The sequence below is a fragment of the Muntiacus reevesi genome, chromosome 1 (genome assembly GCF_963930625.1).
Source record: "Muntiacus reevesi chromosome 1, mMunRee1.1, whole genome shotgun sequence".
NCBI lineage: Eukaryota > Metazoa > Chordata > Mammalia > Artiodactyla > Cervidae > Muntiacus > Muntiacus reevesi.
In genome coordinates, this window is record NC_089249.1 from 63,062,641 (window position 1) to 63,086,490 (window position 23,850).

The following is a 23,850-nucleotide window of genomic DNA, read 5'->3' on the forward strand; positions in this document are numbered from 1 at the left end:
TCACCCTACAGAACTTGCCAGAAATCCACCCTGCGGTCTTCCTGGGAAAGATGTTTGGGGGGAGCTGTCTAGGCAAATGTGGGACCATGGGGAAGTGGCACCTGAGGCCAGCGGAGCGGCCCTGTAGCAAACCTTCTCTGGCAACCTCTGCAGCACCCTCTGCTGACAAGGCTCGGTAAAGCCAGGGATCAGATCCATTTTGAAGTTAAAAGAAACTTGCTTCTTCGAAGGAAAGCTATGACAAACTTAGACAACATATTAAAAACCAGAGAAATCACTTTACTGACAAAGGTCTGTCTAGTCAAAGCTATGGTTTTTCCAGTAGTCATGTATGGGTGTGAGAGTTGGACTATAAAAAAGGCTGAGGGCCAAAGAATTGATGCTTTTGAACTGTGGTGTTGGAGAAGACTCTTGAGAGTCTCTTGGACGGCAAGGAGATCCAACCAGTCCATCCTAAAGGATGTTCATTGGATGTTCATTGGAATGCTCATTGGAAGGACTGATGCTGAAGCTGGAACTCCAATACTTTGGCCACCTGATGCGAAGAACTGACTCTTTTGAAAAGACCCTGATGCTGGGAAAGATTGAAGGCAGGAGGAGAAAGCGGACGACAGAGGAGGAGATGTTTACGTAGAGCGACCAAAGGAGGAAGACACGCCCGCCCTTACCTCTCGAGGCCCTTCCGACCCCCGCGGCCACGCCCACCAACTGCGGCCCCGCCCTCGGCGCGGCCCCGCCCGCAGCCGCTCCACCCACACAGGGCCCCGCCCCATCCCGACACGAGGCCCCGCCCCCGGCGTGCGCGCGGACGGCCGCCGCCACCGCCATTTTGGAGCCAGCAGAGCGCGGCCCGCGGCCCGAGCCGGTCCTCAGGCGCCGGCAGGCCGCGCCGGATCTGTGGGCGCAGTGTCTGTGGGCGCCTAGCCCGGCCGGGCCCATGTGCGCGCGGCCTACTCCAGGCCGCCCGGGCTTCGCCTCCGCCCGGTCCCTGGCCTCCACCCGGGCCTCCGAGGAGCCGCCGCGGGCAGGTGAGTGCGGCCGCGGCTCAGAGCCGGCGGTGCTGGCCTGCGGGAGCCGGCGGGGCCCGCGCCTCAGGGTCCCCGTGTCAGCGTCCGCCCCTCTCTCGTCGCTGCCGCCGTGACGCTCGCCGTGTCAATGCCAGCCCTTGTCAGCGTCCCCAGCTCAGTGCCCACCCGGTCGGCCCTCCCCCTTTAGCGCCCGCCCCGTCGCTGTCCTCCACACGTGCCCGCCGCCGACTGACACTTTGTCACCGTCCGCCCGCCGTGGCCTCCCGCCGGTGGCCGCCCCTCCACTTCCTTAGCGCCCCCAGAGCTGTGGTCTTCGCTCCCTAAAGCCCGCCCCACCCGCGACCCCACGGCAGGGCCCTCCCACCCTGACCCCAAAGCAGCGGCCACCCCACCTGTGGTGCCCTCCCAGTCGGAGTCCCCACCGTCAGTGACCCCCGAAAGACTCTCCCCCCTGTAGTTTCGCATTTCTGTCCTTCCTTCCCCCGTGCTGCCAGGGCCCCCACAGTCAGTATCCCACTTGCGGGCGAGATTCCCCCTCAGTGCCACCGCCTCCTTGCCCGCCGCCGTTTCTCCTGCCTGGCCATGTGGCGCTCTGCTCGCCTGAGCCCTCTGTCGTCTCCTCCCCTTCACCACTCACTGCCTCCTCTCCCCTCACTGCCCCCTTCCCGTCACTGTTAGGGCTCCTGTGTCTCTGGTCACCTATCTCCATCTGTCATCTCCTTACTTCTTCCATGGCAGCCCACTCCGGCACTCTTGCCTGGAAAATGCCATGGATGGAGGAGGCTGGTAGGCTACAGTCTACGGGTCGCCGAGTGGGACACGACGGAGCGACCTCGCCTAGTGCCCATTCACTGCCCCATTTCCTCCTCCATCACCTCTCCTTCACACGTGTCGCCTTCCCTTATGCACTGTACAGGCCTCGTGAATGTCCTTGCACCATCACTGTGAGGTCCTCCACACAACCCCCCTTCCACTTTGTGTCTTCACAGGCTAACTCCCTGGAGCGTCCACAGACTTGTTACTGACCGCTCCCACTTCGATGCTGACCCCTGGTCTGTCACCACCAGCTCGTCCAGTCTGTCACTTACACTTAGTTCCTGCATTTCACTTTGCCCCGCGCTGTTCTGTCCCTGTAGCCACCTGCCTTGTCCGTAGGGCCTTCTCCAGCCTGCTACTCTTATCCACCTGGCACCTCCCCCCTTCCCTGTGGCTCAGCTGGTAGAGAATCTGCCTGCAATGTGGGACACCTGGATTCGTTCCCTGGGTTGGGAAGATCCTCTGGAGAAGGGGAAAGCTACCCTTTCCAATATTCTGGCCTGGAGAATTCCGTGGACTCTACAGTCCATGGGGTCGCAAAGAGTCGGACACCACTGAGCGACTTTAACTCACTCACTCCCCTCCCCTCGTGGCCTCTTCCTGCCTTGCCCTTGGCTTATCGGGGCCTGAGTCCTCACTGGTACTCTCAGCTGTTCCCCTCTTCTTCATGTCCCTTCCTTTTTGGCTTGCCTTCCCTTTTGGCTTCTCTAATGTCAGCTAAACCCTGGAAGGCAAGAGGAGCCTTCTGGGGTAAGGCAGCAGCAGATGAAAAGATGCTGGACCTCCTCCAGGAACCTGGATAAGACCGATATGTGGCCAGGGTAAAGGGGAGACACTCAGAGACACTCAGAGCCTTGGTTAAAACATTGGCCTTCCAGTTGTCTGTTCCTTATAGGCTGTTGACTCTGGGTTGTGAGGGGACCCAGGCTTGCAGATTGAGTTGGGGAGTGCCATCAACATATGAATAACAGAGGAAGAGACAGGATGTTGGGAGTGAGTGCAGTTTCTTTTTTGTTTGTTTGTTTCCTTTTTTTTTTTTTTTCCTATTTTTTCAGTGCGGTTTCTTTTTTGTGTTCCTTTTTAGTTGTTAAAGCCATTCTTCAAAATTGAAAGGTAACAGTTTCTGATTCTGATCTCTATTTTTTAGACTAATTTTGCAGGTCCTTCAGCATCATATAAATGGAGCCAGAAAGTACAATATATGGTCTTTTACGTCTCTGTTTATTTATTTATTTGGCTGTGCTGGGTCTTAGTTGAGGTATGCAAGATCTTTAGTTGCAGCATGCAGACTCTCAGCTGTGGCACATGTGCTCCAGTTCCCTGACCAGGGATGGAACCCAGGCTACCCGCATTGGGAGCGTGGAGTTTTAGCGGTTGGACCACCAGGGAAATCTCTGTGTCTGTCTTCTTTTCCTCAGTATATTTTTGAAATATAATGATTTTGATTCCTGTATCTATAGTTGTGCTTTTCATTTGAATAATATTCCTTTGTGTGAAAATGTTTTTCTTATTGATATTTGGGTTGGTTTCACCTTTTGGCTGTTGTAACTAGTCACTAAGTTTATTGTACATTCTTTTGTGGATATGTGTTATTTCTTTGGGGTAAATGTGTGGGAATGGAATTGCTAGATCATAGAATAGATTTATGTTTAATCTTTTTAGAAACTGTGAGTTTTCCAAACTGGTACCATTTTATACTCCCGTCAGTAACGTATGAGAGTTCTAGTTTCTCCACATCCATACCAACAGTTGATATTATCAGTCTTTAATTTTAATTCTGGTGGTAGTGGTGTTTCATTATGGTTTTAATAACAACAGTGGGGCTTCCCTGGTGAGTCAGTGATAAAGACTCTCCCTGCCAATGCAGGAGACACAGGTTTGATCCCTGATCAGGGAAGATCCCACATGCTGTGGAGCAAACTAGACCTGTGCACTACAACTATTGAGCCTGTGCTCTGGAGCCCGGGAGCTACAACTTCGGAGCCCACGTGCTCTCTAGAGCCTGTGCTCTGCAACAAGAGCAGCCACTGCAGTGAGACGCTAGGGTATTCCCTGCTTACTGCAACTAGAGAAAAGCCCACATAGCAAGGAAGACCCAGCACAGCCAAAAATAAATAAATAAATAAATAAAATGAAAAAAACAATGGTGAGTGACTTTTCATGTGCTTTCCAACCATTTGTATATCTCTTGTGAAGTGTCTAGTCTTATGTCCGCTTTTTGTTGGTTTGTCTTTATTATTCAGTTTTAGCAATTTAAAAAAAATTCTGATTATGAGTCTTTTATGATGTGGATACATATACAGTGAGGGAGTGGGAGGAGGACAGGAAGTGAGGGCTTAATGTTTTTTCCTATTTTGTAGTTTGCCTGATTCTTTTTTTCCTGAAAACAATTGTTTATTTGGCTGCGACAGGTCTCACTGTGGCACCTGGGCTCTCTGGTGGTTGCCCCATGGGTCCCGGCATGTGCGGGCTCAGTGGTTGTGCTGTGAGTGGGCCTACTTACCCTGTGGCACGTGGGATCCTAGTTCCTCCACAGGGATGGAGCCTGTGTCCCCTGCATTGCCAGGCAGATTCTCAACCACTGGGGAAGTCTCAGCCTATTTATTTGTTAATGGTATCTTTTTATGAGGAGAAAATTTTAATTTGGGTGAAGTAAATTTGTCAGTATTTTCTTTTTATGTTTATCATGTGTTGTAAGAAACTTGTGCCTGCATCAGAATTGTGAAGACACTGTCCACTTTTTTGTTTTCATAGAAGCTTTATAGTGGTAGCTTTTGTATTTGAGTTTTTTGTATTTTGTATTTATGAGTACTCTTTTTCTTTTAAACAGCTATCTTGAGATAACAGATGACATACAGTAAACTACACGTTTTTAAAAAATGTTCATTTTATTTGTTTAGCTGTGCCAGGTCTCAGTTGCAGCAAATGGGATCTTGTGGCATGTGGGATCTAGTTCCCTGACCAGGAATTGAACCCAGCCCCCTGCATTGGGAGCGCTGAGTCTTAGCCCCTGGACCACCAGGGAAGTCCCTAAACTGCACATGTTTAAAGTGTAAAATTTGATAACTTCTGACATATGCACATACCTGTGAAATCATCACCACGGTCAAGATATTGAATGTATCCATCATTTCCCAAATTTCCTCACATCCCTTTGGAATCCCTCCTGCCAACCCTTTTTTGCCCCTCCACCTCCAGGCAAATACTGATCTCCTTTATGAATGATCCATCCATCTTGTGTCTTTTTTGTGTGAAGTGGAAAAGGGTACATTTTCCCCCCATATGAATTATATAATCATTCTAGCATCCTTTGTTGAAGAGACTGTCTTCGTTAAATTGCACTGGAACCTTTGTTGTGAATTAATTGAATATGTGTATGCAGGTTTATTTCTGGGCTTTCTATTATGTTCCATTGGTCAATTTTTTTATCCTATGCCAACACCATGCTGTCTTAATGGCTGTGATTTTACGGTCAGTTTGGAACTCAGATAGTATAAAACTTTCACTTTTATTCCTCTACAAAGTTGTCTTGCCAGTTTTAGAATAAGCTCTTCAATTTGGACATGAATTTTTGCTAGGAGTTTGGTTGGGATCACATGGAATCTCTAGATCGGTGGTGGTGGTGTTTAGTCTAAGGCTTGTCCAGTTCTTTTGCAACCCCATGGACTGTAGCCTGCCAGGCTTCTCCGTCCATGGGCTTCTCCGTCCATGGGCTTCTCCAGGCAAGAATACTGGAGTGGGATGCCATTTGCTTCTCCAGGGGATCTTCCCAACCGAGGAATCAAACCCAAGTCTGCATTTCAGGAGAATTCTTCACCACTGAGCCACTGGGGAAGTCCATATCAATTTTAGAATTGAGTTATTAACTGAGTCTTCTGTGCAAATGGTACATCTCTCCATTTATTTAAATTTTCCTTAATTTTTCTCAGCAACATTTTGTAATTTTTTGGTGTGAAAGATCACTTTTTTCATTCAGTATGTTTGTACGTATTTGATAGTTTTGATGTTATTTAAAATATTTTTATATTATTTTTTCAGTTACTTGTTCATGTGCAAAACCACAATTGGTTTATGTATACTAATCATGTATCCTGCAACTTTGCTCAGTTTATTTATCAATTCTCATGGTAGGTTTGTATTCTATCTGCATAATCATATCATCTGTGAATAAAGACAGTTTTACTTTTCCTTTCCAATTATTATGCCTTTTGTTTGTTTTTCTTTGTAGTACCATCTAGGACCTCTAATATATAATGTGGAATAGAAGTGTGGTGATAGTGGGTCTTCAGTGGTTGAGGAGGTTGCCCTCTAGTTTGTTTTAGGGGATGTTTCTACCACGAAAGGGTGTTGGATTTTGTCCAGTGCCTTTTCTACATTTGTTGGGATGATTATTTGGTGTCTGTCCTTTATCTTATCAGTGTAATGAAAGTGAAAGTGTTAGTGTTAGTTGCTCAGTCAAGTCCCATTCTTTGTGATCCTATGGACCATACCCTCCCAGGCTCCTCTGTCCATGGAATCTCCAGGCAAGAATACTGGATTGGGTCACCATTCCCTTTTCCAGGGAATCTTTCTGACGCAGGGATCAAACCTGGGTCTCCCACATTGCAGGCAGATTCTTTTACCATCTGAGCCACCAGGGAAGCCCCATCAGTGTAGTGTGTTATGTTAATTAATTTTCAGATGTTAAAGTAACTTTGCATTTTTGGATAAATGCCCTTAGTGTGGGGGTATGGGGGGAATTCCCTGGTTGAGGAACTAAGAAACTAAGATCCTGCACGCCACCAGGCATGGCCCCCCCCCACCACCACCTCCGCCGGCCAAGAGACAAACACCCAAAAACGGTGGCTGGATTTTTGTTTCCTAGGGTTGTGTTAAGAAATTTTTTTGCATAGATCATATATATGTTTATAAGAGATATTTGTGTATGATTTTTTTCCCCATATGATATTTTTTGCTTTGGTATCTATGTAATACTGGTCCCAAAGAATGAGTTGGGAAGTTTTTTATTCCTTTTTGTGGATTGAATTTCTATAAGGCATCATTTTCCTTTGGCTTAAAGCACTTTTTTTTAGTATTTCTTATGTTGTGGGTATGCTGGGGACAGAATCACTCCATTTTTGTCGGTCTGAAGAAGTGTTTACTTACCCTTCAGTTTTGAAAGGTATTTTTCCTGAATATAGAATTCCAGGTTGATAGCTTTCTTCTTTAAGTGCTTTGAAAAAATTATTGCGTTGTGGTTTTTTTCTAAGATTTTTTTTTTAATGTGGACCATTTTTAAAGTCTTTATTGAATTTGTTACAATATTGTTTCTGCTTTATGGGTTTTTGTTTTGTTTTTTGTCCACAAAGCATGTGGGATCTTAGCACTCCCAACCAGGGATCAAACCTGACCCTGGCGTTGGAATGTGAAGCTTTAACCACTGGACCGCCAGGGAAGTCCTCACTCCATTGTCTTCTAGCCTCTGTTGTTTCTGATGAGGAGTCAGCTGTCATTCTTACTTTTGTTTACCCGATATCCTTTTTCCTTCTGTGTTTAAGATATGTATTTATTTTTATTAAATAAATTCTTAAAAACTTTTTTTCCATTTGGGTATAATTTTCTAGGTGTGTTTCTGTATTTATCCTTCTTGGATCTATGGGTTGATGTATTTAATCACCTTTGGAAACTTTTTGGCCACTGCCTCTTAAATATTTCTTTTACCTCCTAATCTTTCTTCTCTTGGAACTCTGGTGGTATCTATTTTAGACTGTCTGATATTGTCCCACAGGTTTTGAATGTGTTGGTATTTTCAAATTCGTTTTTCTCTCTTTTTTTACATTTGTATATTTTCTTTTCATCTGTCATCAAGTTCACGGCTTTTCTTCTTTGTGTCCTTTCTGTTATTAATTCTATCCAGTGACATTTTAATTTCAGATGCTGTTTTTCAGATTTCCTTAGTGGCTCAGACAGTAAAGAATCTGCCTGCAGTGTGGAAGATCAAACCCAGGGTTTGATCCCTGGATTGGGAAGATCCTGTGGAGAAGGGAATGGCTACCCACTCCGGTATTCTGATCTGGTGAATCCCATGGACAGAGGAGCCTGGGAGGCTACAGTCTGGGGGGTTGCAGAGAATTGGACATGACTGAGTGACTTTCACTTTCACTGAGTTTTTCAGTTCCAGAATTTCCTTTTGGTTCTCCTTTCAAGTTTGCATTTCTCTGCTAATATTCTCCACCTGTCATTTCTTCTGTTCCCTTTTCCTAAAGTCCTTTAACATATTTATAATGACTGTTGTGAAGTTTTCATTTGCCAGTTTCAATATATGGTCATTTTTGCTTCCTGTAGATTGTTTTTTCTCTTGATCATGGGTAATATTTTTCTTTTCGGCATGTGTAATACTTTTTTTTTTTTTAATTGCAAAATAGACATTGTGGGTAGTGTATGCTAGAAACTCTGTTTTAGGTTATCTTTCCTTAAAGAGTGTTGAGTTTTGTTAGGGCAGGCTGTTAAATGACTGGAATATTATCTTAATCCTGTCAAAGCTTTTCTAGAGTAGATCTGTTTTGGTTTTGTTCTAAGTTTTAGGGCATAGCTTTTAGCTCCTAAGGCATGGCCCTTCTGAGGTTTTAATAGAAAACCCATCTATTTTAGCAAAATTTAACCTCTGAATTCTGTCTCCACAGTGCTGGGCAGCTGCCAAATCTTGGCTTAGCTCTTTCATCTCACAACAGCTGTCTTCTGCTCAGTTTTTTTTTTTCCTCCAAGCTTTATCAAGGTGTAATTGACAAATAAAAATTTAATATATTAAAAGTACATTGTGATGATTTGATAAACGTGTACATTGTGAAGGAATTCTATCTAGTTAATTGTCACAGCTAGCACTGTCTTAATATATACACACACATACGTGTATATGGTAAGAACATTTAAGTTTTGTTTTAGCAGATTTCAGTGCCTTGTTATTAACTGTAATCACCATGTCTTACATCTAGTCCTCAGACCTTACTCGTCTTGGGCTTCCCTGGTGGCTCAGTGGTAAAGAATTGGCCTGCAAATGCAGGACATGTGGGTTTGATCCCTGGGTTGGGAAGATCCCTGGGAAAGAGAATGGCAACCCACTCTAGTATTCTTGCTTGGGAAATCCCACAGACAGAGAAACCTAGTGGGCTGAGGTCTGTGGGGTCGCATAGAGTTGGTCTTAGCTGTTAAAAGAATCCACCTTCAATGCGGGAGACCTGGGTTTGATGCCTGGGTTGGGAAGATCCCCTGGAGAAGGGATAGGCTCCCCACTCCAGTATTCTTGGGCTTCCCTGGTGGCTCAGCTGGTAAGGAATCCACTTGCAAATGTGGAAGACCTGGGTTCAGTTCCTGGGTTGGCAAGATCACCTGGAGGAGGGAATGGCTATCCACTCTAGTATTCTGACTTGGAGAATTCCATGGACCATATAGTCCATGGGGTCACACAGAGTCGGACAAGACTGACTTTCACTTTCACTCTCATAGAGTTGGACATGCCTGAGCACACACATGCACTTCTCTCTTTGATTTTCCCATTCAGTTTCAGCCGTCCTGGTAGCCCTGAAATCGGTTGGAACTTTCTCCTCCTGTGGTCGACACTACGTCAGGAGCTCTTCAGTGCAGAGCTCGTGGGGTTTGTTCTTTCAGTGACTGTGTTCCCTCCACTTATTGCATGTTTTTGAGTGGTGTCTGGTATCTTCAAATAGCTGCTTTTATGTTTTGTTTAGAGTTTGTACTTATTATCAGCAGGGAGATTAGTGTGATATAGCTGCTCCAGTTTTCCTAGAATCAGAACTGAGAGCTGCACTTCTAAACCCTGCGTTATTACCTGTGCAGCAGAGGGCAAGGAGGGAGACAGGACTGACGCTGGGAGATGCCACTGATGGATTGAGCAGAGGAAGTGGAAGCTGACAGAGTAGCTCTGGGGGCCGCAGGACTCTGGAGGGTGTGGTGTCAAGGAAGCTAAGACATACTGTTACTTCCACCGTGCCAGGCTGGGAGATGCTGAGGGGGGTGGTCCTGGGTGGGCACTGACTTCCTTAATAGAAACAGTCTGGTGGCGTGGTGGGCAGGAGCTGGATGGGAGGGGATGGTGCAAACCGGCATCCCTTGGGGAAGCATTCCTGTGAGCAGGATTGCAGAACCGTCTATGGGGTGGGAGTGTGCACACTTACGTGTGTGCACAGTGAGGGAGGAGAGACTGGCAGGCCAGAAGGTGTGAAGGGCGGGGTTGAGCACGTGGGTGCAGTGGTTTGTCTTGGTGGGAGCAAGGCCTTTTCTGTGCTGTAATGACGGGAGGCAGGGACTGTGATTTGGGTTGCAGATTTGGTGAGCTGAAGACTAGAGGGTTCCCACTTGAGACCGTGTGCTTTTTCTGTGTACTGGGGGATAACGATGTTGAAGGGTTGGGAGGGAACAGAAGGAATCAAATGACTTTTTCCTGAGTTGGTGGGTTGAGCCCAGTTTGGGTGGTGCTGGCTCCAGTCTGCTCTGTGTGTGGAGCCGGGCCTCCTCGCTAGACGAGGCTCTCCAGGGTTCAGTCTTCCTTAGGGAGGCTGGAAGGGCTTCTTTGCACTGGCCACAGGGCTCCTCGGGGGCGAGAGCAGGGGCTGGGGGGGCCTTTCAGAGCTGACACTTGGAGCCGCCGCATCCCTCCCCACCTGTGGTGACTGGGGGTCCTGGGCAGGGACACTTGCTTTTTGATGCGAGGAGTTGTGCAGAGTTCATGTCTGTCCAACATCTGTCCTGGTTGTCTCAGAAGAGGCAAGCTTGCTTCCGAGAGGAAGCCGGCTCGCCGGGCTGCGTTCTGTGTGCACGTGAGGAGTAAAGCTCCAACAGGTTTCCCCATGGAAGCTGTTGCTGAGTACAGCCCTGTCCTGAGTCCTGAGGACAGTCCTCTGGGGTCTCTCCCAGCTCCCCCAGCCTCTCCTTGGCGGGTACCGCAGAGGTGCCTTCTCTGTGTGGGGCGAGCTGTGGCTCCTGGGGCCTTAGCGCCTCTGGTCTACTCTCCTCTGGGAACTTGACTCCTACCTGTCAGCCCACTGAGCGCGCCTGTTTCTTCATTAAGATGTACTTCCTGTCCTGTGAGACCCACTCTTTTAAAGGATGTGGTTCATTGGCGTTGAGCACACTCAGAAAGTCATGCTCCGTGGCCACTGCCTGACCCCAGCTCGTCACAGTGAAGCCCCTGGGCACTCTACTTGGAGGGCTTGCTGGGTGACACCCTGGACCATCCAGGCCTGGGTTGTGCCTTTGCTTCCATTCCGTCCGTCTCAGTCAGCCCACTGCATCTTCTTCGATGCCTTCCTTTCTCCCTGTATCGACTGGAATCTGGGCCAGAATCTGGTATTGTGTAGAGACTGAGAGCATGGACTTCGCTGTCAGACAGCCTGGCTTCCTGTTACAAAGGTGGCAGTAACCTCGGCGCCTTGGGCTGGCCCTGTCGTGGTCGCCGCCTCTGCAGCTTCACTTGTGACCTGCAGTTGGTGGCAGGTTGCCTCCTGCACTGAGCCGTACTTGGCTCACGGGTACTGGCCCTTTAATAAGGTCCCTGTGAGAGTGGCTCCTGTTGCTGCTTTTCTTAGGGTAGGCGTCACCCTGCGTCAGTGTTCCTTAACTTAGTCCTTTTGTGTTCTTGTTTGGACTCAGCTCTGTTCATTGCCCTGGTTTCCACCCTCGTGCTGTTGAGTTTTTCTGCCTATTTGGCACTGCTTTTTAGCTGCCTGTTTAACGTTACTTTTCCTTCCAGAATCTCAGCCTAGAGGCTTTCCTGGTGGGCCAGTGGTTAAGAATCCAGCTGCCTATGCAGAGGACACGGGTTCGATTCCTGGTCCGGGAACTAAGATCCCACATGCCTTGGGGCAGCTAAGCCCGTGTGCCACAACTCCTGACGCTCCTGCACCATAGAGCCCGCACTCCTTGATCAGCAACCCCACCGCAGTGAAAAGCCTGCACACCGCACTTGGAGGGCAGCGCCCATTCGCCCCTGCTCGACAGGGCCCATTCACAGCACCGAGGGCCCAGTGTAGCCAGAGTGCACAGTCTCCCCCTAGAGCGTGCCCTGCCCTGCCGCCTTCGGTTTTGGTTCTCCCAGGGGTGTGGTGCTGAGAACAGGTCCAGGCAGGCACTGCCTGCTGGTCTCGTCTGTGTGCTGGGGTGGGTGCCCCCGGGCCTTGCTGTGGTGGGTCTCTGTGGCGCAGATTCTGACCCACCATGCCACCAGGGAACTCTAGAAACATTTTTTTAAGTAGGTGGCATATGTCAGTGGTCTTCTGTGGTGTCTCAGGCGGTAAAGGACCTACTCACAATGCGGGAGACCCAGGTCTGACCCCTGGGTGGGGACGATCCCCTGGAGAAGGGAATGGCAGCCCACCCAGTGTTCCTGCCTGGAGAGTCCCATGGACAGAGGAGCCTGGCGGGCTGCAGTCCATGGGGTCGCACAGGGTCAGACATATACCATCTCCATATGTAAGCAAATAGTTAACATTTATTAGATCTCAATACATGAATATTGTAATATTTTTCTCTGGACTTTTTAATGTTTTAAATATTTTTTTCATGATTGAAGATAAATAAAAAATACTTAAAACTAGATTATAATGTGTTGATTCTCATGTAATAGTGCTGAGGAAGGATTCAAGAAACCCTGATAAAAGTGGTTGTCTTTGAATTTTGGGCTTGAGGGGCAGATAGGAATTTGCCAGGTAAGGAAGGTGGAGGAAGGGTGTTTCAGGTAGAGGCCCATGTGCCGAGGTGTCCGCTGCAGAGGCTGGCAGTGAGTCAGGAAGTAGGGGTGCGGGGCAGGTAGGGGGAGCGGGGGTGTGCTGAGAGTGAGGCGGTGCCTGGCGCCCCGGCGTGCCCTGGACTCGGGGCTCACCGTGTGCTCCCGGGGCCCTTGTCCTCTCTTTCTGGCTGTTGTTGGATTGAGAGTGTGTTTGTGATCCTCTTTGGGTCTTTGTGTGTCTTTTCGTGTCTCTGGCATGTCTCATCTTCCCTCTATGTTTTTGAACATATGGAATACAGTTACAACAACTGCTTAATGTGCTTGCCTATTAATTTTACTATCTGTGTCATTTCTGGCTGGATTATGGTTTGTGTTTTCCTGCTTCCTTGCATATCTGGTCATTTTTGATTGGATGCCAAGATAGTGTGACTTTTATCTTGTTGGATGCTGGGTATTTTTGTTTTCTATACATTTGTTTTCTTGACCTTTGTTCTGGAATGTTGTTAAATTACTTGGAAGGAGTTTAATTCTGTGAAATGAAATGAAGTGAAAGTCACTCAGTTGTGTCCGACTCTTTGCGACCCCATGGATGGTAGGTAACCTGCCAGGCTCCTCTGTCCATGGAATTCTCCAGGCCAGAATACTGGAGTGGGTAGCTGTTCCCTTCTCCAGCGGATCTTCCCAACCCAAGAATCAAACCAGGGTCTCCTACATTGCGGGGGGATTCTTTCCCAACTGAGCTAGATTCTGTGGGTCTGGCTTTTAGGCTTTGTCAGGTGGGGTCCAGGTCTCATTTTGCCCCATCACTGAGGCTTCCGAATACTTTGTGCAATGCCCTGAAGTTAGGAAAATAGCCACTGTGACTGGGAGGAGGAGTAACTCTCCTTGACCCCATGTGAATTTGGAGGGTCGTTCCCACTAATCCTGGACTTGGCTGCTGCTCTCACACACTTGGGCTGAGCAGTACCTGGCCGGAGCAGGTGCATCCTCGGCGCACTCTGTGCCTCTGTCACCCTGTGCTATGCTTGGGAATGCTCGCGCCTTGCTCCCTGGACTCCTGCTCTCTCTTCCCCTCGGGGACTGCTGGATCCACCTGGTTCCTCTGCTGTGACCCAGAACTCTTGTCAGGCAGGAAGCTGGGCAGTTGATGGGCTCCTCTTGTTACCTCCTTGAGGGATCACTGTTTCCACTGCCAGGTAGCCAGTGTCCTGAGAACCATTTCATTTGTAAATCTGGTCCCTGTTATTTCATCTCGGCTAAAAGCAAAAGTATCAAAAACAGATCCTTGAATGAAGGCATTAGGAGGCACAGAAGCGGGTGCTGGGCCTGTGAGAGTGCTGCCTGCCCCTTGTCCAGTTCGGGGTGCCTGTGTGGACCTCAGGGAATGCACTTGTTTAGGGAAGGAGGTGGGGTAGGGCTTGGGAGAAAGGGGTCACAGGAAAAGCAGGCTGCTCACCAGATCCGAGAGCCTGCTGCGGTCTGGGCAGGAGGACAGGGTGCTTGCTTTGGGAGGGAGGGCGCGGGAGAGGGTGGCGCTGCCAGGCAGTGCGAGCATGGGGTGCGTGCTCAGGGTCCCTGCCTGCTGAGGAACCTCATCTCCCGTTCCCCGGCTGCACACCCTCCCCCGCCGCCCCGTCCCCCGGCTGCACCCCCCCCATGTCCTGGCTGCACAACCCCTACCATTCCCCAACTGCACTCCCATGTCCCAGTTGCACCCCCCCAATTCCCCGGCCGCACTCGCCATGTCCCGGCCGTACCCACCCCCCACCCCCTCCCACCGTTCCCTGGCTGCACCCCGCCATGTCCTGGCCACATCCCACTTGTCCTGGCTGCACACCCCCCATTCCCCGGCTGCACCCCCATTCCCCGGCTGCACCCCCATTCCCCGGCTGCACCCCCATGTCCTGGCTGCACACCCCCCACCACCCTCTGACTGCACCCCCTCAGTCCCCCAGTTCCCTGGCTCTACCCCCCCACCCCCGTCCCCGGCCGCACCCTGCCATATGTCCCGGCTGTTGGGCTTCCTCCAGCTCACACTGAGGAGAATGTGTCAAGAAGATGCAAAGTTATAAAAGTGCCCTGTTCAGAGTCAGAATAAACAAGTCTAAGAGCCCTTATAGAGATACTTCTTTATTTTAAAAACTGTGTAAAGTGCTGAAAAGCCAATTTTGAATTGGGTGGGAGCTTGAGAATAGCAGTTCGGGGCAACCAAGCAATAGCAAAAGCCATAGGCAACTCTCCCAGACAAAGAAGACGAAGGTTACTGTGCAGAGAAAAAGGAGAAAGTTGGGAGGGGCTCTTGAGCAAAAGTCCCTTGGAGGAAATGAGAGTTCAGGGTGCTGACGGTTTGTTACTGACTGAGTTGCTGGGCAAATGGGAAGCCTTCCTCCACGGGAATCTGTGACTCACCCAGTAATGCCGGCTGAGGCCCCCCTTGGACCTCCTGACTCTGTTAAAGGAAGGGTCCTTTGTTCTGTTTCGGTTTTAAAAGCTGTTTCCCTGTCTGAGGGTGTGACGTGGACTTACTGCTGGCTTACTAGCACAGTTCCAAGTGCTTTTTTTTTTCTTTTTATATGAAATTTAAAAATACACCAGAAAACACTGAATACCCTTGTGCTCATTTCCCAGCTTTATCAGTGATCAGCACTTGGCTAGTTTTTTTTTTTGTTGGTGGTGGTGTTCTGTCACACCTTTAAAATTTGTTTGGCTCTTGTGTTTTGGTAAAGTGTTTTTAAAGTAAATCCAAAAAATAATATCATTTCACTCATGAATACTTCATTTTTTCTGCCAGATAAGGGAGGTTTTTGTTTTTAAAAACATAGTGACCATGTTATTTTTACAACTAAGAGATTGACATTAATTCCTTAGTACTAATACCAGTCTGTATTTAGATTTCCCCAATAGTATCAAAAATACACTCTTCAAGTTGATTCATTTTAATTGGACCCAAACAAGATTTAAATACTGTATTTGATGAGTCTCTTAAGGCTCTTATGTTCTAGAACGGTCATCCCTCCTTATTGCTGAAGTATGACTTTCAAATGGTAAAATCATGACTTTTATACAAATAAAGAGTGAACAGCTGGGGGCTCTCTTGGTCCACGTTTTTGCTGCACTCCTTGAAGTCAGGATTTTCACCGAGGAGTGCTACTCACATTGTTTGAAAATGATGTTTAGCAATCCCACCTGGAGCACTTTGGAGTACTTTTTTTCTGAAAGCCGTGGGGGAAGTTGTCCTGTCATCTTGTGATCAGGATGGGTGTTTGTTGATGTTGATAGTGTGTAGGCGTGGAACTGGACAGCTTCACCGGGATCCTTCTCCTGTCCTTAAATTCCAGCCATTGAGCTGGTTAACCAGCCAGAGGATGGGTGTGTATCACTGGTACCAGTCCCTGTAGAACAAGCAAGGACAAGGGAGTTTTTAGATCCTTGGTCACAAATTGTTCTGATAATCTGAATTCTTAGTAAAGGTAATAACTTTGGTTTTCTGTATCATTTTGGTGAGTTGACTTTAAAAACATAGAACTTAAGGTTTTTTTCCTCTCTTATTTTTCAGGTGAAGAGATTATACATCTACTGAATGAAAAATTTTTTCTTAAAGTTGCATATACTCCAAGAAAAAATCCCAGATGTTTTTATATTTTGTCTAAATATAAAATTTAAACAAGGAGTTTGCACAGAAGGTAAGAATTGTTTTTGATTCTCGTTAATTGTGTGGTATATACAAATACACGGTATGAGGAGACATTCAAGGATGAATGACAACAAAAATTTCAGTTTTGAAAGGTGTGTATATGGTCTCCTGACTTTTGGGTTTTCTTTGGCCCTTGTGTGTCTGGTTTTGAGGTGCTGTGTTGTGGAAAGATGACTTGGTCCCTCTAAGCCAAAGCATTATCCAGACGAAGCAGAGACGGTCGTGTGTGTGTCGTGCGGGGAGGGCTCTGTGTGACCTGTGTGGAGCGGGTGGCTCCGGCTTAGATGTGAGCATGGACCCCGTCAGAGCACAGTCCGTACAGGCGGTGGGCAGGGCGGGAAGGACTTGTGCCTCCAGCAGTAGTGGAAGCTCCTGAGAGGCTCTCCCATTGCAATCCAATTAGAAGCTGGATAAATTACAATAGTTATAACTTATTGCGAGTGCTTCAGTGCTTTAAAAATTAAGCTAAGAGGACTTCCCTGCTTGTCCAGTGGGCAAGAATCCTTGGTCTGGGAACTGAGATTCCACATGCTGTGGAGCAACTAAGCCCGTACACTGCACTGAGAATCCATGCACTGCGTTGAGAATCCATGCACTGCATTGAGAGTCTGCTTACTGCACTGAGAATCCGCGCGCTACCTTGGAATCCGCGCATTGTGATGAAGGATCCCTCGCGGTGCAGCGAAGATCCTGAGTGCCGCAAGTAAGAGCCATCGCAACCAGCTAAGTAAATAAGTAAAACTTAAAAAAAAAAAAAAAAGCTATCTCTTCAAAAGTCGAAAGAGACTTGTTCTTCAGTTTCTAAGTCATGTCTGACTCTTCGACGCCAATGGACTGCAGCACACTGGGCTTCCCTGTCCTTCACTATCTCCTGGAGTTTGCTCAGACTCATGTCCACCCTCTTCTGGAGGCCGGTTCTGGCCAGTTCTGCATCTGACAGGGCTTTGACTGTGGGTTTCCAGAGTCCAGATGGTTCAGCGTAGTCTTAGGTAAACTATTCTTTGGTAATCGTTTAAACTTACCTTTGTGTTTGTGGTAATTTCTTCTTTTCACTTCTGATTTTAGATTTTTATTCATCTGTTCCTGCCAGCCACCCCCTTTCTCTGGGTCTCCCTCCTGCCGCCCCCAGTGGACTGTATCCAGTATAGACATGATCTTGTTTGTGGATTGATTGATTGTCCAGGTATCCACTGCTCTTCATGGACTCGCGTTGTGATTTTTTTCCCAGACCAGTGAGGTTTCAGTGGTGTGTTGATAAATGTTTAACTACTGACTCTCTGGGAGAGTCAGAATCCTCCTTGCTTACAGCATCTGTTGATTCTGCAATGCAGAACTTCCCTCATGTCCACCTTTAGCTACCAGTGTGATGCCACTGAAGCTGGCTCCGGGAGAGGCTCTGGTCCGCTCCCTTGAGCAAGCTGTGCCTGCCCCCGGCCACTGCTGAGCCCAGCCTCGGCGGCACGCTGGCCCTGTCTCTGTTTCCTTCTCTCTGCCATCAGTACCTCTGAGGAGGGGTTGTGCCAGTCCTGTTCGGGCTCCTCACACAGAGGGCAGCTTGAGTCATCCTCACAGCAGCTCTCCTGGGAGGTGCTCCTTGTCCCAGTTTTCAGGCGAGGACACAAAAGGCACAGGAGGTCAGGTCATCCAGCGGAGCCAGCACTTGAAACGGACCTGTGGTCAGATTCTCCTTTTCTCTTAGCAACAGTCTCTACCACAGAATGTCTGTTTCTGAAGGGCTCTGTTCATGGAACTTCGTGGTCGTATGGGCAGCATTTCTGTTTGGAAGCTGCCTTCTCTCTGATGGTTGTACTAACCAGAAAAAGTCAAAGAAGCAGCAGCACTTGAAGTTTCTTTATTTGGCTATTGGATAAAAGTCTGGAAGGAAGATAATGGTAATACTTTGCCTGGCATTCCAGGGAGACTGGAGGGCATTGTCAGGATATGACAGGAACGCTTATAGTGTATTGGAGCTCAGGTATAACCAGAGATATCTCGAGTCACCATGCCAGTTTACGAGCCAGTTGTTGTTCGGTTGCTCAGTCATGTCCTACTCCTTGCGACTCCATGAATGGCAACATGCCAGGCTTCCTTGCCCTTTACTGTCTCCCAGTTTGCTCAAACTCATGTCCATCGAGTTGGTGATGCCATCCAACCATCTCATCCTCTGTCACCCCTTTATTCTCCTGTCCTCAATCTTTCCCAGCATCAGAGTTTTTCCCAGTGAGTCAGCTCTTCCCATCAGGTGGCCAAAGTATTGGAGCTTCAGCATCAGTCCTTCCAATTAATATTCAGGGTTGATTTCCTTTAGGATTGACTGGTTTGATCTTGCTGTCCAAGGAACTCTCTGGAATCTTCTCCAGCAGCAGTTCAAAAGCGTCAATTCTCTGGTGCCCCACCTTCTTTATAGTCCAGCTCTCACATCCATACGTGACTACTGGAAGAACCATAGCTTTGACTATACAGACCTTTGTTGACAAAGTAATGTTTCTGCTTTTTAATATGCTGTCTAGGTTTGTCACAGCTTTTCTTCCAGGGTGCAAGCATAACTTTTAATTTCATGGCTGCAGTCCCCATCTGCAGCGATTTTGGAGCTCAAGAAAATAAAGTCTGTCACTGTTTCCATTTTTTTTCCCATCTATTTGCCATGAAGTGATGGGGCCGGATGTCATGATCTTAGTTTTTTGAATGTTGAGTTTTAAGCCAGCTTTTTCACTCTCCTCTTTCATTGAAATCAAGAGGCTCTTCAGTTCCTCTTCACTTTCTGCCATAAGGGTGTTGTCATCTGCATATCTGAGGTTATTGATATTTCTCCTGGCAGTGTTGATTCCAGCTTGTGCTTCATCCAGCCAGGCATTTTGCATGGTGTACTCTGCATATAAATTAAATAAGCAGGGTGACAGTATACAGTCTTGATGTACTCCTTTCAAATTTTGAACCAATCCAATGTTCCATGTCTGGTTCTAAGTTTTGCTTCTTGGTTTCTTTGCTTCTGTGAGTTTCTCAGAAGGCAGGTAAGGTGGTCTGGTATTCCCATCTTTTTAAGAATTTTCCATAGTTGGTGGTGATCAACACAGTCAAAGGCTTTAGTATAGTCAATGAATCAGGAGTAGATGTTTTTCTGGAATTCTTGCGCTTTTTCTGTGATCCAGCAGATGTTGGCAATTTCATCTCTGGTTCCTCTGCCTTTTTAAAATTCAGCTTGTACTTCTGAAAGTTCTCAGTTCATGTACTGTTGAAGCCTCTCTTGAAGGATATTGGGCATTACTTTGCTAGCATGTGAAATGAGTGAAGTTGTGCAGTAGTTTGAGCATTCTTTGGCATTGCCCTTCTTTGGGATTGGAATGAAAGCTGACCTTTTCCAGTCTTGTGGCCACTGCTGACTTTTCTGAATTTGCTGGCATATTGAGTGCAGCACTTTAATAGCATCATCTTTTAGGATTTGAAATAGCTCAGCTGGAATTTTGTCGCCTCTGCTAGTTTTGTTGGTAGCAATGCTTCCTAAGGCCTGCTTGACTTTACACTCCAGAATGTCTGGCTCTAGGTGAGTGATCACACCATCCTGGTTATCCAGGTCATTAAGATCTTTTTTGTAGAGTTCTTCTGTGTGTTTTCTTCACCTCTGCTTAATATCTTCTGCTTCTGTTAGGTCCGTATCGTTTCTGTCCTTTATTGTGCCCATTTTTGCTGAAATGTTCCCTTGGTATCTCTAATTCCCTTGAAAAGCGCTCTAGTCTTTCGCATTCTGTTGTTTTTCTCTGTTTCTTTGCATTGTTCACTGAAAGTCAAAGTGAAAGTGTTAGTCTGGTCGCTCGGTTGTGTCCGACTCTTCGCTGCCCCATGAGCTGTAGCCCACTCGGTTCCTCTGTCCGTAGGATTATCCCCTGGAGTGGGTAGCCACCTTCTCCAGGGGATCTTCCTGACCCAGGGATCAAACCCAGGTCTCCCGCATTTCAGGCAGATATTTTACTGTTTGAGCCATCAGGGAAGAGAAGGTTTTCTTCTCTCTCTGTTATTGGATTTCTGTGTTCAGATGGGCATATCTTTGTTCTTCTCCCTTGCCTTTCACTTCTCTTCTTTCCTCAGCTGTTTGTAAGGCCTCCATCTTGCCTTGTTGCATTTCTTTTTCTTGTGGATGGTTTTGGTCACTGCCTCCTATACCATGTTACGAACCTCCCTACGTGGTTCTTCAGGCACTCTGTCAATGAGATCTTATCCCTTGAATCCATCTGTCACTTCCATTGTAAAGATGAGCTGTCAGTGGTGGGCCTCTGGGTCATCTTGGGAAGGAAAGCTAGCCTTCTGGTAGGCGAGGGCCCAGTGAGAGGATGCTGGCATCTCTTTGGAGGGTAGCACAGAGCTGTTGGGACACAGGAAGCGTTTGGAAAAGAAGTATGCAGCTGTTACCTGAATGATAGTTCTGGAACCAGTTTACACTGCTTCCTTGGGTGGTGAGATGAGGTCACCTAGACCGGTGCTGTCGCTGTGAACTCTTCAGGGATGCCGCTGATGCGATTGCCTGTTTCTTACAGTGCATGGCTAGCCACCAAAGCTCAGGAATGTTATTACACAGAGACATTTGATTGAATGACCTAGAACTGTACTGATGTGGGCCAGTGAGGTAATAGTCAGTCTAAGGGAATGACTTTTGAGAGTACCTTAGTTTTATTTCTAGTCACAGTGCTGGTTTATGTGTAATAGATGAGTTGAGCAAAGGTGAACTTTTCTTTAATTTTTTTTGTGTGAGCTTTTCTTTACAAAAAAATGTTTTTTAAATTTATTTATTGTTGGCTGCATTGGGTCTTCGTTGCTGCTCATGGGCTTCCGCTGTTTGTGACGAGGAGGGACTCCTCTCTGGTTGGGGTGGGCCGTCTTCTCGTTGCAGCACTCTCCTTATTGTGAGCCCAGGCTCAGAAGTTGTGGTGCGTGGGCTTAGTTGCCTTGTGGCATGTGGGATCTTGGACCAGGGATCGAACCTGTGTCTCCCGAATTTACAGGCCGATCTCTTAACCACTGGACCACCAGGGAAGTCCCCTAAAGTGTGTCTTTTGTTGGAGATTGCTTTTTAAAAATTAAATCTGAGAAAACTCTTTTGCATTGACTAGTTTATTCCATATATTATACAACTATTAAAATTATTATTAGTACTAATTTATTTTTTAGAATTCATTTTTATTGAAGTATAGTTGGTTTACAGTGCCATATGTTAGTGTTAATTTCTACCATTTTGTTTCACGTTTTCCTTTACTAGCACTTCCCTTTTTTATATCTCCTTTTCTATTTTCTGTTGGATAGATTGTTTTACTCCTGATTAAGTTGCACATTCTATTTTGTGTGTGTGTGTGTGACCTTGAACTTAAGACCTTTTGTTATGGGTGTTTGACTTTTCCAGCTTCACAGGATCTTTGCTTTCCTTCAGTAAGACAACTGTGTTAACATGCTCCTCTCCTGATTGACATGGCCCCAAATTCTGACCTCTGCTCTATTTTATTTAAAAATCTGAGCAGTGATTGAAGGATATATTAGGATTCTTGGGCTTCCCTGGTGGCTCAGTGGTAAAGAATCTGCCTGCCAATGCAGGAGACAGTTTCAATCCCTGATCTGGGAAGATCCCATGTGCCTTGGAACAGCCAAGATCATGTACTGCCCTCCTAGGCCTCTGCTCTAAAGCCTGAGAGCTGCACCTGCTGAAGCCCTCGCGCCTGGTAGCCCCTGCTCACTGCGGCCAGAGAAGCCACCACAGTGAGGAGCCTGCACGTATGCTGAGGAGCAGCCCCTGCTCGCTGCAAGTGGAGAAGAGCCCATGCAGCAAGCAAGACCCAGCACAGCCCAAAGTGAATACACAATTTTTTGGAAAAAGGATATGTTAGGATTCCTTATCATGTTACTGGATAATGCAAAGCTTGTTTTAGTAGCAGTTCTGTAGCGATTCTAGGTGGGAGTGGTAGGTGGTGGTTTGCTGTCTCCATGAAGAAGACTGGTGGGATGTGTGTGAAGACTGAGGTCAGGCTGCTGACAGAGAGGCGGAAGGGGCCCTGGGTGAGACTGTTTTCTGTTTTGTTTTTGTTACTGAAATCCTGTAGATGTCTTTGTAAATTGCAGATTATTTTATAGTAAGCCTCTCTAATTTACGAATCCTTTCTAAATCTTGCACTTAGCTTTATAACTGTTTTGTCAGTAACTATTTAGCCTTAAGTCTTTGTTTTAACGATTTCTTGATCTCTTTTTGACTGTTGTGTACGGTGTTTTGTCTCTTTGTGGCTGTGCCTGGCCTTTTTCTCGTCGGTGCGAGTGGGGTCTGCTCCTGCCGTGTGACGTGGGCTCTAGGCGCAAGGGCTTCAGTCACGGCAGCACGCGGGCTCAGTCATTGTGCCCGGCTGAGTTGCCCCTCAACGTGTGGGATCTTCCTGGGTCAGGGATTGAACCTATATTTTCTGCATTGTCAGGCAGGTTCTTGACCACTGTTAAGAATACTACCAAAAAAAGAATATTACAAAAACATTATGTAATAATATTAAAAAATATATTGTAATAATATTACAAAAACATAATATTGAGGGACTTCTTTGGTGCTCCATTGGTTAGGACTCCATCCTTCTACTGTAGGGGACGCTGGTTCAATCCTTGGTCAAGAAACTAAGATTCTGCGTGCCGTGCTGTGAAGCCAAAAAAAAAAAGAAGAGTGATAATAATATTATATTAGCTATAATTTGCATACAGTAAATGGGCCCATTTTATGTTTGTAATTCTGTGAATTTTAATAAATATACCACCACGATCAAGATACAGAGTATTTTTACATCACCCGCAAAGCTCTGTCTTGTCACTCTCTCCTGTAGCCCTTGACCCTAAGCAGCCACTCGTCTCCTTGTTGCCATGGGTTCAGTTTGCTTTGTTTAAAGTTGCATATAAATGGAATCATTTAGCTTTACTTTTTTGTGTCCAGCTTCTTTACTCACCAGGGTTTTTAGCTTCGTCTGTCCTTATAGAGGTGCTTGCTCCTCTCTGCTGAGTGGTCTTCCCTTGTAGGAATGGCGTCATTTATCTCTCACCTGTTGGCGGATATTTGGGCTGCTTCCAGTGTTTGGCTGTTATGAATAAGGCATTGTGAACCTTCATTTACAAGGAGTCTTTGTTTGGATTTATGATTACATTTCTTTAAAGTAATACCTGGGATTGGAATTCCTGGGTCACATGGTAAGTATATGCTTAACTTTATAAGAAACTGGCAAAGAATTCTCCAGCGTGGTCATGCCATCTTACAGTCCTGCTCAGTGTGTGGGAGTTTCTGCCCTGCATCCTCATGGACACATGGTGTTGACAGCGCTTTAATCTCAGCTGTTCCAGTGCTGCCCTTTAGCGTGTGTTTCCTGATAACAATGGTGATCGTTTTCCGTGTGCTTATTGGCTATTTTTATTATCTTCTTTTGCAGTGTCTGGACCTTCTGTCCATTTAAAAATATATATATTTTTATTAGTCCTAGTTGTAGCGTGTGAACCCTTGGTTGCAGTATGTGGGATCTAGCTCCCTGTCCAGGGGTCAAATCCAGGCCCCCTGCATTGTGACCACAGGGTCTTAACCCCTGGGCCACCAG

At 47.0% G+C, this 23,850-nt stretch overlaps 1 protein-coding gene across 8 annotated transcripts in view; it reads left to right on the forward strand.

The window, feature by feature from the left end:
- Positions 1-807: 807 nt before the first annotated feature.
- The window catches only part of PPP6R2 (protein phosphatase 6 regulatory subunit 2), a 60,894-nt gene continuing 37,851 nt past the window's right edge, over positions 808-23,850 (forward strand). For 7 of the 8 annotated variants that reach the window (XM_065945913.1, XM_065945919.1, XM_065945889.1 and 4 more), the window contains exons 1-2: positions 808-1,028; positions 16,121-16,247. The gene's annotated coding sequence lies outside the window, so the exon portion shown is untranslated. Of the gene's footprint in view, positions 1,029-16,120; positions 16,248-17,323; positions 17,442-23,850 lie in introns of all 8 variants that reach the window. The other variant, XM_065945894.1, reaches the window with a different exon arrangement.